The 13,696-nt window shown below is 37.3% G+C and overlaps 1 protein-coding gene across 1 annotated transcript in view; it reads right to left on the bottom strand.

Annotated features, from left to right (window-relative positions):
* Galntl6 (polypeptide N-acetylgalactosaminyltransferase like 6) overlaps positions 1-13,696 on the bottom strand; it is a 1,056,167-nt gene that overhangs the window by 209,397 nt on the left and 833,074 nt on the right. The window lies entirely within an intron of this gene.

The raw sequence follows: 13,696 nt of genomic DNA, 5'->3' as shown, positions 1-13,696 counted from the left end.
CATAAAATGAAGGTGAGACAGAAACAAAAACAAAAACTCTAAAATACCATAGTGCAGCACAGGTGTCAAATGGCATCCATAAAATCTCTGCCCGTCCTAAAGTGCTTTAAATTCTGCATTTCTTTCCACTTGAAAAATACATGAACCAGGCATACTCAAGCTCGTTTTATTTTTCTTCAGTTTCCTCAAAAAGAATCTATTTAAATTACTGGGTGGGAATGTTCCCTGGACAGAGTTACAGGGACTATATAATCTCAAATTAACATGTGTGCCACTGAGTGAATAATGCCACCAAATAACTGCCAAAACAGCCATAAAGACCCCTGGGGTTTGGTTTGACTTTACAACAAATAAAGACAAATTGGAGAGAATTCTGCTAAACAGTTTGTGTGAGAAAAAAAAATGCTATGTCAAAATTTCAATTTAGATGAGACCAGAACTAAATTAAATATCTGGGAATTGGCCTTGTTCTCAAGGCTGCGGAAGCTCTCAGTTCTTAACGATATTCTTGAAGTGCAATATAGAAGGAGGCATGCAGGAAATGGGCTGTCTGCCCTTGTTGAAGAAAATTGACCTGCTAAAGATAAGTCCTCTCAAAGAATAGCTCCGTTTCTTGATAACGCTATTAGGGAATGAAAGGGAAAGGGATCATCCAAGATATTGTCTTGGATCAAAATTTAGAAAAGAAAATATTAAGAGGACCAAAAATGTGTCTCAGATTCTTGAATGGGGAGAATCAACAGCAGAAGCAGCTAAATTTGACAGAATAATATATGAACATGCCAATATATATATCCATATTAATTACCTTCAATTGACAAACACTATTCTAAGATGTACTCATGTATTAGCTAACTTAACACTCATTTCACAAATGAGGAAAATCATCCTTATTTACAAAGAAGGAAAATGAATATCAGGCAATTTCAAGAATTTGTCTAATGTTATACAGAAAAATAATGCCTGGAATATTTTAAGTATTTCATAAATGCCAATGATTATGCTAAAAGTAAACATAACGTTAACGAAACAAACAACCACCCACCCATCAAACTGGTACCAAAATTTATCTACCACAAATCTTTTAAGTAGAAGATTTAAGGCAGGAAATTAGGTCCTTATTGTAATAACACATTATACAGTACCTGGAAAGTATAGAAAAGTGGAAAGAAGGGATAAGAATCAGTTTTATTAACAGAAGTCAATCACTGTTCATATTTTCTTTCTCCATTTATATTTAAAATACTTGTTGTTTTAAACCTAACATTGAAATTTTCCATGTCATTACATCTTAATCAGTATTATTTTAAGTGTGTCTTTTTTTTTTATTGTTGAAGATTTAGGTTTGTTAGTGATTACAACATTGCTATGATAAATACTATACAATTAACTTTGTGAATGATTTTTCCTGAATTTATAATTTTCCCTGGGAGATACACTAAGAGCAGAAACAAGTGCATCGTAGCATATAATCCCAAATGGATTTATTGAATTAGAAGAAATTAAAAACTCTGCCTTCATTTTCTATGGAAGGCAAAGAATTTGGAGTGGCCTAGGGGACTTTAATAGCCATAAAATGTATTCTATTCTTTATTGAAAGAGAACTGAGGCCACTGGTTTCATCACCAAATTTTCAAACCATTAGCACCTTTTAAAATATGCTTTCCCTTTTCTCCTGATAAAATGCATGAACTGTGTGTGCACCCAGATGAGACCAACCAGCCTCTTCGTTTTCATCATCTGTCTGATGATGATAGCTCCTATAGGAACCCCATGTTTTGTCTTTTACTAAGTCATTCCATTGTGAAACACAAATGTTGCAACATCCCTTAAAGGAAACCTTCTTTGATCCACATCTTCCTCTGATTTGTATCCCATTTCCCTAATTTATTTTACAGCAGGATTTGGGGAAGGAGTTATCTAGGCTGCAGTCTCCATTTCATCTCCACCCACTCTCTCTTGAACCCATCCCTTTGAAGCCAGAATTAAAGACAGGCAGTCAGGGTAGAGAGGTGATCCAAGTCGGATCTAGAGATTGAAGTCCAATTTGGGTCTGGGAAGTTGGAGACAACCCCTGAGAGTTTGAATTGTTAATGACTTCAGAGCCCTTCCTCCAGCTTTATCAAGATAACCTGCCCCTGCTCCAACCTGTTGCTAAGGTAACCTGTCCCAGGAATTGGCCCTCCTTAAGGGAATTGTAATTAATTGTAATTAATACACCCGGGGGCCCCCTATCCTGCCTGGAACACTCCACCTTGGCCCCTCTAGCTCATATGCTTCTCACCTTTTTGCCATTTCACTGGAGCATCTCCTGGGCCTAGTCACTTAGGCAGGAAGAAGAGAGATAAGTGGGGGAAAGAGCAAGAGAACAAATAAAATCTAGGATATATAAAAGAAGCAGAACACCCTCCCTTCTTGGGATACCAGGATACCAGCTATGGCTCCCCGTTCTGCCTCCCAGGAGATGTCTATGTTACCCCCTTTTAAATAAACCCTGGTTTATATGCGTGCCTTAGTGTGTTTTTCTAATGTGCTACTTCAACATGTGAGGAAGCAGGACTCATCACTGATAATTGCTGTTATCACTTTTTTCTTCCATTCATTCAAGATGTTCTTTGGGATCTGGGTGAAGAGCATTACTTTACCTAGCCTGACCCTTTACTTTTGGAGATGGGCATGAATTTTCTTTTAGAGGGATTCTTCTGCCAAGAAATAGCTCCCACTTAGAGTACTAAGGTTTAATAAACAGAATACAGAGATAGAGTAGGAAAGGACAAAGGGAGTTATGTTACAAAGGAAATAATTCAGAAGTTTATCGAAAGAGGAAAAAATGGGTTTCAAGGCATAGGGGTCGAATTGTGAGCACAGTTCTTCTGTATTCACCTGTAGGGTTAATTCTGACCAAGGCTCAGACTTTGCCAGTATATCCAGGAAGCAAGGGGTCATGGGGAAAGAGAAAGATCCTATAAAATGTCTGAAGTGAAAAGGCTCTTGCTTGAGTAATTGAAAGCTAAACTGGACAAAGCACTGTGAAATATAATTTTGGCCCTCTTCTCCAGGGAATAGAGAAAATGATCTAATAGGTCTTTTCCATCTCTGCTTTTTGTGACCTCTGGCTGTTAACATTACTCTTCCTCGTTATGTCAAAATGAATTGCCTATTTACTACTGAACTCTAGAAAGCGATTTTTCTCCCTAGGTAAGACAACAACCTAGCACAGGTGACATGCACTTCATTTCAACTTAATCAACGTCCAAGGAGTCATTTTTAAATAGGTAATATCATTTCCAGGAAATTTTGCTTCCTTGTTTGGTGGTTAGTCCCCACTTTACTGTCAAGCCAGAGCTCCCCCCCACCCCTCGCAAATTTAGGAGAAATTACCAAAAGAGTGCAAAATGGGAAGCAAAAGGAAGCAATATGGCCTTTAAATTGCCAATAACCTTCATAGCAGGCTATTTATTAGTACTGGAATCTGCTCAGGATGTTTTTTTTTTATTTCCATGACAATAAACATTGGAAAATGTGGATGGGGATGACTGCATTTGTATTCTACAGCATGGCATAAATTTCCCTTTCTTGGGCAGGCAGAAGCAATGGAAGTCATTATTTAAATTTCATACCATGCAATAAATAAAGGGTGTTCTTTGGAGAATATATGTCCACACGTGCGTGCGTGCACACACACACACACACACACACACACACACACACACATAGATCACTTCTGTCACTAAGAATAAGTGAAAGGTGGCTAATTTGTAATTTACAAAAAAAAAAAAAAGATCATTGTTTCCTGCACAGACTTGATTAAATGAGGCAATAAATCATATGTCTAAAACATGCCAAGCATCTGCCAAGGCAAAAGTTGCCTTAGAAAGTGACGAGTGCGGAATTGTGGAGCAGTAGGATTTTTATGGTCTGTCACTAGTGTGACAAGTAATGATAAAGGGCAGCATTATGTCTCCTTCACTGATAGTCCAGCAACAAATTTTCTATTGTAATTCTTTTGTTTGGCCCTCTTTATCTTCATTTAAATGGGCTGCATCTCCTTGAGCTGCGGGAATGATATATATTTTCTCTGCTAATGGTGTGTCTCCCATGGTCCCAGGATTATTTTCACACTTGATAAAGTTCACCTACAGAGAGATCCTCAATCAGTCAGATTGCCGCAAATGGAGATGGACGTGGCGTTGATTTTTTCCACTCTGTGGATAGACAAGCCCTGAATTGCTAGTGTTTTACTAGGACTTCTCTCCCAGGAGAGGTCCTTTATCCCAATAACTTTATAAAGATCAGTTAGCCTGTAAATTCTGCCTGACTCTTGAAATTTGTGTTAGCGCAAATCCCTGTTTTTAGAGACTGGAAATACCCTCTCTGCCTATTTTATTAAGATGTGAAGAAACCAATGCAAATTAAAAGGTATTTAAAAACTGGTTTAAAAAACTGAAAGTTAATAAGCATTAAGGTCAGTTCTAGAAATGCAGTGCCTCTCTTTGAACAAACCATGAGCAAATAAAAGTAACAAAAATGTAGTACAAAACAGCAATGCAGTGGATATAGAGAAAGGGCACAGGGCACAGCCCTGAGTTTTGTGATTTACAATCCCAATGGGGATTGAGTGAATTTTCGAATGTGGAGATCATCTGACCAAATAGGGCTTATTTATTCTAGGTGATTGATACAGATGATATGAATTGTGATGGGGAGGATTCTGGAATATGAATTACAGGAGTAAGACTAAAAAACTAAACTCTGCAGTTATGTGAACTCAAAGGAAACCAAAAACCATTACAACAACTGATCTCTCATCTATAGTGACTGCAGTGATTTAAAAATTTTCTTTTGTCATATCGATAGTTGGGAGCTAAGGAATACAAGCACAGGTAAAATATTGAATAAAAATATATTCTGAAAACTAAATTCCAGAACTTCATTTTTCCTTACCAGTAGTAACCTGGATGAGTATTTTTTTTTTTTTTTTTACCATTTTCTTATTTATATTCCTAGGGCACTTTTAGTGAGAAGCTTTGCTTTAAGGCCTATGACTAAATAGCTGACAGTTTGGGGATGGTTTATTTTGGGGTTTCTCATTGCCTTTGGCATTTAAGGCCTGATAAGCATTAGATATGGTGGCTGTTGGGATGTTTAGCAATGTCACTGGGCTAAGTTCACCACAGGCTAGTAGTGTCCCCGAGTTACGATGACCTATATTGCTTCTGGACATTGCCATGTGTCCCCTGCAGGGCAAAACTGCCTCTGGTTAAAATCTCTCTATCTAAAAGTGGCATTGTGATAACAACAGGAAAAAGAAGTACGATTAGCTCATAGCAATATTATTAGTTTCCAGAAATCAGCTCAAAATGTCAAACTAACTTGATCCTGTTTTGAATGAGATCATTATGACTTGAAATCTCTATTTCTCTCCACTCCCATCCTCTCACCAATTTCACTTCTTGGCAGGACAATTTGGCAACATTTCTTGAAATTTTATATTGTTTCCTCTTTGTTCAGGTATTCACCGTCCCTGGAAAATAAGTTGAACTGCAGTAGCATTGGTGAGCAATCTTAAAGGCAGCCTGGAATAGAAGGCTCTTGTGGAGAGAGGTGGGGATTACTGACAGCAAACTAATCATAAAAGAAGAAGCTTGGAACTTCTCAGAGTAACAATTCAAATTGTACCTTGTTCACTTTTTTTTAAAATAAATCACTAAAGCTTGAAATTGTTTGACTCTGTGTGAACATAAATCAGTTAATATAAAAACTATGAATGATCACTACTTTTCACTGATAGTCTTTTTAGGTTAAATATTGCTATGATCTGGACCAAAGCTCTTGTTCATGCAAGACTATTCAGAGACAAAATGATTGGGTTGTGAGAGCTGTAACCTACTCAGTCCATCCTAGTTTGAATGGACTTACTGGGTGATAAGTGTAGGCAGGTGGGTTGTGGCTGGAGAAAGTGGGTCACTGGGAAAAGCCCTGGAGTGACTCATCTTCTCCAAAGCCCCTTCCCTATCTCTGCTTTCTGATCCCTCCATGAGCTGATCAACTTTCCTTTATTGGGCCCTTTGGTCATGATGTTCTGCCTCACCGTAGGCCCAGAGAAATGGAATTGGCCATCTATGGTATGAGTCTTCTGAAACCATGAACCCCAAATAAACTTTCCCTCCTCTAAGTTGCTCTCGTAAGGTATTTTGGTCACAGCAATGCCAAGATTGGCTAAAACAAATTTGCACATTCACGTCTTCTTATAAACACCGTGTGCACATCATTGAGAGTAAGGGCTTGGCTGTGATAGTTTTGGAAAGAATTGTTGTCTTTTGAGTAAAACCTGAGCACATGTAGATAGAACAGATTGCTGGCTTGGTCTGAGTAGGCCAAAGCAAAACAGAGTACAAAATATGAACAACATAACCTCAGCCAAATATTTATTGTATGAATCTTAGGTGGATGCAAGAAAATCCTTTATCTTTCATGACACGAAGAAAGAAAAATATTATTGTGATTGGACCACAAATGAATCACAGCAATTACATCCCCCTTGAAATTCGAGCAAAACTAACACTTTGCAAAGCTCTTCATAGAATGTGGTAGATACAGTCAAAGGGGAAAGAATCACTTTTGAATGATACATAAAGCTTCCCCAAAGGCTTTATGATTTCTGAGGTTTAGAAAAGAAGCGCAGTAGCCACGGCTGGCAGATAGCAAGCTGATTGCAGAGAGAGGAAGTTCAGGTAGGTTGTTTTTTTTTTCTTTCATGGTTCTCTCTAGTTTGCCTTAGTTTGGGAGTCATTGGTTTTATCTTCCTAGAAAATTCAAGGCATGCAACTCCTCCTTTCCATTCATCTATGAAACCAGTAACTCGGCAGCAGCAAGACTGAGGTTTCCCTTAAATGATTCGGACATTCTTCAGAAGTGAGACTGTTGGTCACCTTTAATCTTAATGGGTTGGAACTAATTTCTGAAGACCTAAAGTTCCCTCAACTGGAAAGGAAATAAATTATAAGAAACACCAACAAAAACCCACCTACAGAAAACATAAGCTCCAGAGAGCAAAAGTCATGTCTCACCCAAACAGTGATCAGTGATGATTAACATCTTCCACCCAAGACTTTGCAGTAAATTTCTCTCTGAAAAATGACCTGAAAACTGTTTTTTCTGAATCACTCACGTGAATTCAACCCTAAAAAATATCCCCTTTGTCACCAACACTCTGTTCCTTAATGCCACTTTATTTTTTTCATTACATTCATGATTATCTCATGTGTTATACATTTTTATTTGTGTGCCCCTAACCCCCGCAAATAGGATCTAAGCTTCGTGAGAGCAAGCACTTTGTCTTTACTGCCATATTCCCAGTGTCTGGAATAGGGCCTCTCACCTAGAAGGTATTAAAGAAAATGGCTACTCACATAAGTAGTCTTAAAGTAAATGGCTTCCTCAAATAAGCAAGTTTATATTCACATTTTACAAAACTTTAACTTCTCTTTCTCTTATGTTTGCTGCTAGATCACTTCATACTCAGCCTAATATTGCTATATTACTGCCCTTGTCAATCATAGGTTAATTTTCTTTTTAAAATTTGATATTGTAGAAATCAAATTTCTGCAATGAAAGTAGAACATTGCTCAAACTATCTCCTTAAGTGAGTTGTTTACTCAAAAGAACTCCTCAATGTCTCTTTTGACTATTTATTCAACTATCAAACAACAATCAAATAAGCTTCCAGAATTTCAAGTGTCATCTCCCTCTGAAAGGTTACCTTTTCTTCCTTCATTTTGGTGATTTACTTTGCATATCATTGACAATCCTTAACTTCCTTTCTGCCTTCTCTTTTCAAAGCTGTATAAATCTAGTTTAAATAAGATAACAACTCTATGTGATAAGTACCTTGAAAAGTACAAAGCATTCAGAAGTTATAACTCCTTGAAAGCTATTTCTAACCCACTGTGCATATTTAAAAATTTGTTACATTTTTAAGAAAATTGTTAAGACCTTATCATATATTTAATTTATAATTTTCTCATTCACCAATTTTCAGAGGTCTTCTTGAATTTCATTAATTTAATTTTATTAATTTAATATTTTATATAATTTTAATTTAATTAATTTCTGTTCTTCACCAAAGAGAAAGGCAAAGAAGCATACATGTTCTAGAATGCACTGGGGATGAGAACCTCTCTTTGTTCCTTATTGGATTTTGGTGATCTTTTTATACCAGTTGCTTGACAATGAAGCATTTATTTAATGGATAGACATCTTATGGAGATATATTGGCATCAGAAAACAAAAACAAAACCAAAAATAATCCTCTATAGGATCTTTCCAGCAAGTCTTTATCCCAGCTTGTCTTCCTTCTTGCATTTGTTCTAGAGATCAGAAGGAAAGCCATACAGGTGTTTGTTGGGTAGAGGTAGCATCTCCAGTTGTTTGTAGCAACTTTTCACAGAAAAGATTTCTTTAAAAATGAATAAGTTCCCAACAAGCACTTTATCACTAGATTGTGAATGAAGATGTTGTAAACCTACTTTTTTTTTTTTTTTTGAGAGAGAGAGAGAGAGAGAGAGAGAGAGAGAGAGAGAGAGAGAGAATTTTTTAATATTTATTTTTTAGTTTTTCGTGGACACAACATCTTTATTTTATTTTTATGTGGTGCTGAGGATCGAACTGGTGCCCCATGCATGCCAGGCGAGCGTACTACCGCTTGAGCCACATCCCCAGCCCCATGTAAACCTACTTTTTATTTCAATGATACTCCATGGGGAAAGGTGGTGAAAAAGCTTGCAAATTTTAGAATTCCCTAGGGAATTTTTTCCAGCTACACATACCTTCCTCCACTACAATGTGTCTCTTAGGTAACTCCAGTTGGTGGCTATGGTAGACAGAATAGGTGAAAATTCAGGGAAACAGATTCTTTCCTAGAGCCTTCAGGACGAATGTGGACCTGCTTAGTCATTTTGGACTACTGACTACAAGAACTACAAGATGACAAATCTGTGTTGTTTAAAGCCACTAAGTTTACAATAATTTGTTACAGAAGCAATAGGCAACCTATAGAGTGGTGCTCACGGGTATGTGTGGTTTGGAATACATTTCTCATACTCCTTCTGCTCTTACTGAGAATCACTACTTTGATATTTTACTAAGAGCCATTTAAAATAACATGGTGCCTCTTCATAATAGATATAAGAATATTGATGAGGGGAAATATCTGACTGAAGGTTTTGTTTGGGAAAGAAGTCCAAGCTATTGAAAAATATCTAGAATATGTCACCAATGGGGTAATGCCCTGGAACTTCACTTCAGTCTTCTTTACAACTACGCCAATGATAGAATTAAATGTACAGATTGAAATTAGTCCACGTTATTGATTGTCTCACAAATGACTATTAAAACAATGTAAACCTGTTTGTATTGCTTAAAAATGTACCAAAAATTCCTGGAGGCAGATTTATGACACAAAATTCTTAAAAACTTTCATGTTATAAGGAAATGATAGACTTTTTGCAAACTCCTTTCGAGAGCTGATGTACTGAAACTTTACCAACATACTTATGCCAAAGTCGTGTTCATACAGATGCTCTTCATTTCTGACCTCAGGAAAAATAGAGATTCTGCTATTTAATCATGATTTTGTGACATTGTTTCTGCAAGAGACTAAAGTAATGAGAGCCCAGGTATATAGACTCAATAATAATAGTAAAAACCAAACCCAAACAAACAAAAAACTCAAAAAACTCTGTTGCCATTTTTTTTTTGTGTGTGTGTGTGTGTAAATTAAAAGCACAAGGGATCCTTTAAATCCTTCTTGAATCCAGCACTTCAAGATGGGCACACTTGAGGATGACCTTCATGAAATCTCACTTCCTGCTGTTCGTACCTGCATGCCATGCTTTGCCTGTGAAGGTCGGTGCAATTTGTGGTTTGCTTCTAACCAGGAAACTCTGGAAAGGGTGATGAATTGTTGCCTCCTCCCTCTATTAGCTTAGTTAATGTAAGAATAAGATTCTCCTTGAGGGCCTGAAGAATTATATTGCCATGTTGGAGGAGCCCAGGTGGCAAGGAACTTTAGGTAGTCTTGAGCACCTGAGGTAGGCTCCAGCTAATGACCAACAAAAAGCTGACATCCCAAATTCTATGGCTGGAAGAAAATGAATTCTGCAAAAACCTGAGTGAGCTAGGGAGCAGATTCATCACTAGTCAGTCCTCCAGATGAGAATGGAACTCAGCCAATACCTGAACTGCAGCCTTGTGAGACCCTCATCTGTTAAGCCATGCCAACCATAGCTCTTGGCCCATGGAAACTGAGATGATTAGTGTGTGCTGTTTTAGGCTGCTAGGTTTATGGTAATTGGCACAGCAATAAAAGATTAAGACAACAATTTTTAAAATATCAAGTCAAAGAACAAATGTTTTTTAATGTCCAAGTTTTGGGAGTACACTGGTATTTCTATTTCTCTGCTCTTGCTATGTAGAGTCACTCTGTATTGTGAAATAACCCCTGAGAATGGTTAATGTGTGCTCAAAATAGGAGCATCAACAGCTGCTGCCAGAGGCCTGGCATTTTTTCTAATACTTGTAGCTTAAAAGACAAGTGTCCAACGTTGTGCTGCATTGAGTAGCTAAATAGGGTGAAACAGAACTTGCTGGTTAGGGATCAGTTAACATTCATTATTCAGACATTCGTTTTTAGACCATCTGCTTTCAGCCGTCTGTATATATTGTTACAAGAATTTGACAGATTAATCTGAGGAAAACATTATATTCAATCAAAGGATATTTTTAGGATGTTGGGTAGTTGGGTGGACAGGAAAGATAAATTTCCAAAAGAAGAATAGAGAATACAGAGGAAGAAAGTAAGGCAAGAAGAATTTTATACATTACTTATTGCTAAGGTGCCTATAAATTCATCTGTGCTCTGTCACACTTGTTTCTGATTATTTTCTATTACTTTTTGTTTTTCAAATGTGGACCACCACTTGCAGTGTGACAGATTTAACCTTATTCCCCTGCTGTCCCATTACTGTGTTTTTGAGTCTTTGTTTCTCTGACTGCACTGTATGCTTATACTATGTGCTGCCATTGCAATGGGTTGGGATATAAAAGGAAGAGAAAATGAAGAAGTCCCAATTTAAAAAGAAGAAAATATTTAAAAAACCTCCAAATAATTGGGAATAGAGTATGTAGTCTTTACAGGGATAGGCAGATATAATATGTGAATATGTGACTCATTGCATTTGTTTATCTTTCTATCTTTAAAAATCTCTCAAAGATTAGAAAATTAAGAATGATTGATAGAATTTATAATAGCAGTTTAAATAAAATTATTTGCATTTTACTGTAGACATCGTTCGTCCTATAGTTTCCTTATTACCTGTTTGGTCTTAGGTATGTCCTAAGATCTCAGTTTCCTTATATGTAAATTGAGAGATTGGAAACTTATTGCTGGAAGGTTGAACTGTGGTGATTCCACTGTGATCAGCCCATAGAATGGTTTGAAGGGTGAAACAAGAAGCTAAACTCTGCATAGTGTCTGACTCATGGTAGGGACTTGGTAAAATTATATGATAATTCTTATCTTTTCCTTTCTCCTGATTTTTAGTTTAATTTTCCATCTCTTATTTAATATAAAGACAGAAAAAAACTAGACATGTGTGTAAACCTGAGTGAGCTAGGGAACAGATTCATCACTAGTCAGTCCTCCAGATGAGAATGGCGCACAGCCAATCCCAGGACTGCAGCCTTGTGAGACCCTCATCTGTTAAGACTAGTAGAGACTTCCGAAGAAGGAAGTGATATTTTTGTTATGACAGAGTGGTTTCAGTTAACATATCTATTTACAAATGGATCTTTCTCCTCTTGAGCATTATAACCCATAATTACAGTGCTCAGGTAATAATACCCACACAGGTGGTTCATGGGCCTGGGTATCACAGTGAATTCAGCTGAGGCTGTGAATACACACATATGCCTTGGTGACTTCTTTTTATTTCCTAGGTTGTGGCAGTGACAGGATCGTTTATTGCTTTCCTTTGTCCTGTTATTTATTGTCATAACAATACTAAACATAAAGCCACTTTGTAATTATGTAGCAGAAGAGCTCAGAAAAAGGCGTTCCATGAATACAAATTAGAATTCTCATATAAATTGTTTCCAACAGTAAGTGGCATTGGCCATTGATATATTCATTGTATTGCATTCTGAGTGGGGGATTGATTGTTAGTATCTAGACATCACTTATTTAATAGAGACATCCTCTCTGGAGTGTGAGTCATTTACACTGTTTTAACAAACTGCCAAACACATTCAAATGTGTACAGAGGATAGGTGGCCCAATGACATCTACCACACAACACAGAATTATTTATCCCACCTGCCATAAGTGTTATGGGAGTGCAGAATAATAAAATGTGTCTTTGCAATCTAGGGACATATGATTTAAGTCTGGAGGTGGAATAAACCACATGTAGGCACAACGTGTTCACAGTACATAATGGCTAAATTGATGGTTGGGACTGTAAATTTTGCTTGCAAGCAGAAGAGGCAAATTAATGATTAAATAGAGCTGGTGTAACTGTCGTACAGAGACGCAGACCCCCAAAGAATTTTATTTTGTGGCAGAATGAAGTGCCAATGTGCAAAATATTTTTAAACAAGACTTTTGGCATTGCCATGGCATGTTTAAATTGCTGGCAATTTGTGGCAGTACAGGAATCTAGCAGAAGTCTATAAACCTAAAGGGGTGGTAGTTGTCACCACCAAAATTGTATGCCATCAATGTTTTGCAGGAGAGCAAAGCAGAGCTGTTCCTATCTATGCTGGTAATTGCGGTGACTGAGGGAGCCAGGCATGCTCTCCCCACTATACCTTTCCTCTAATTTCCTCCAGATCTTAGGTCAACTGTTCAGAAGCTATCTTTGCATGATCACATCTGCCTTTCCTCAGCGTAGCCCCTCACCTTAATAATTCTTGTTTATTCTTTTACTGGAAGATCAGCTCCATGATGGCAATAATTTTTGTTGCATTCACTGCTGAATCTACCCACAGTTTGGAAGATTACTCAGGGCAAAATAAGTGTTCCAGAAATATTTATTTAATGAAAGACTACAGCATAAAATGGGAAATCACCACATCAAATTGCCCTATGTTTTAAAGGCTGGAAAGTTGAGGCAAAAATGTCCTGTGCAAGAGAATGTTGATTTGTACATATGGACAATACCTTGGTTAATGTGTTTCAGGTGACTGAAACTTTTTGTCTTATAACATCTAGGGAGTTTGAACTCTCCTAAATATTGGGCACACATAACATTGCCCAGGCACCATGAGCTCACTTACTGACAGAGAGAGATACTGCTGATCTGGAATGGGGACAGATTCCCAACAGGTTCAGGACTTCCAGTAAAGTCAGAGAATTCAACAGGTTGAACTGGTCTCTTTACTGTCCTTTCAAATGTCCCCTTTTCATTAATATGAGGCTAGGCAACAAATAGAGAGAAAATTCTACAATTCTCTCTTACCAGCACTGTAAAAAGACAAAGTGTATTTTTCTGTTTTTTGAATGGTGACTATAGACAAACTCACAGTGTGTAAGGGTTGAAGTTGCTGAAAGCTCATCTATAAAAGGCTACCATTATTAACAGTTACTGACAACAGTTGTGACAATGGAGAATGATTTTAAGGCTAATTCAAACAATCT

This window comes from Ictidomys tridecemlineatus, chromosome 14 (assembly GCF_052094955.1).
Source record: "Ictidomys tridecemlineatus isolate mIctTri1 chromosome 14, mIctTri1.hap1, whole genome shotgun sequence".
Classification (NCBI taxonomy): Eukaryota; Metazoa; Chordata; class Mammalia; order Rodentia; family Sciuridae; genus Ictidomys; species Ictidomys tridecemlineatus.
The sequence above is the reverse complement of the archived record's forward strand: the minus strand, read 5'-3'. Positions and strand labels throughout refer to the sequence as shown.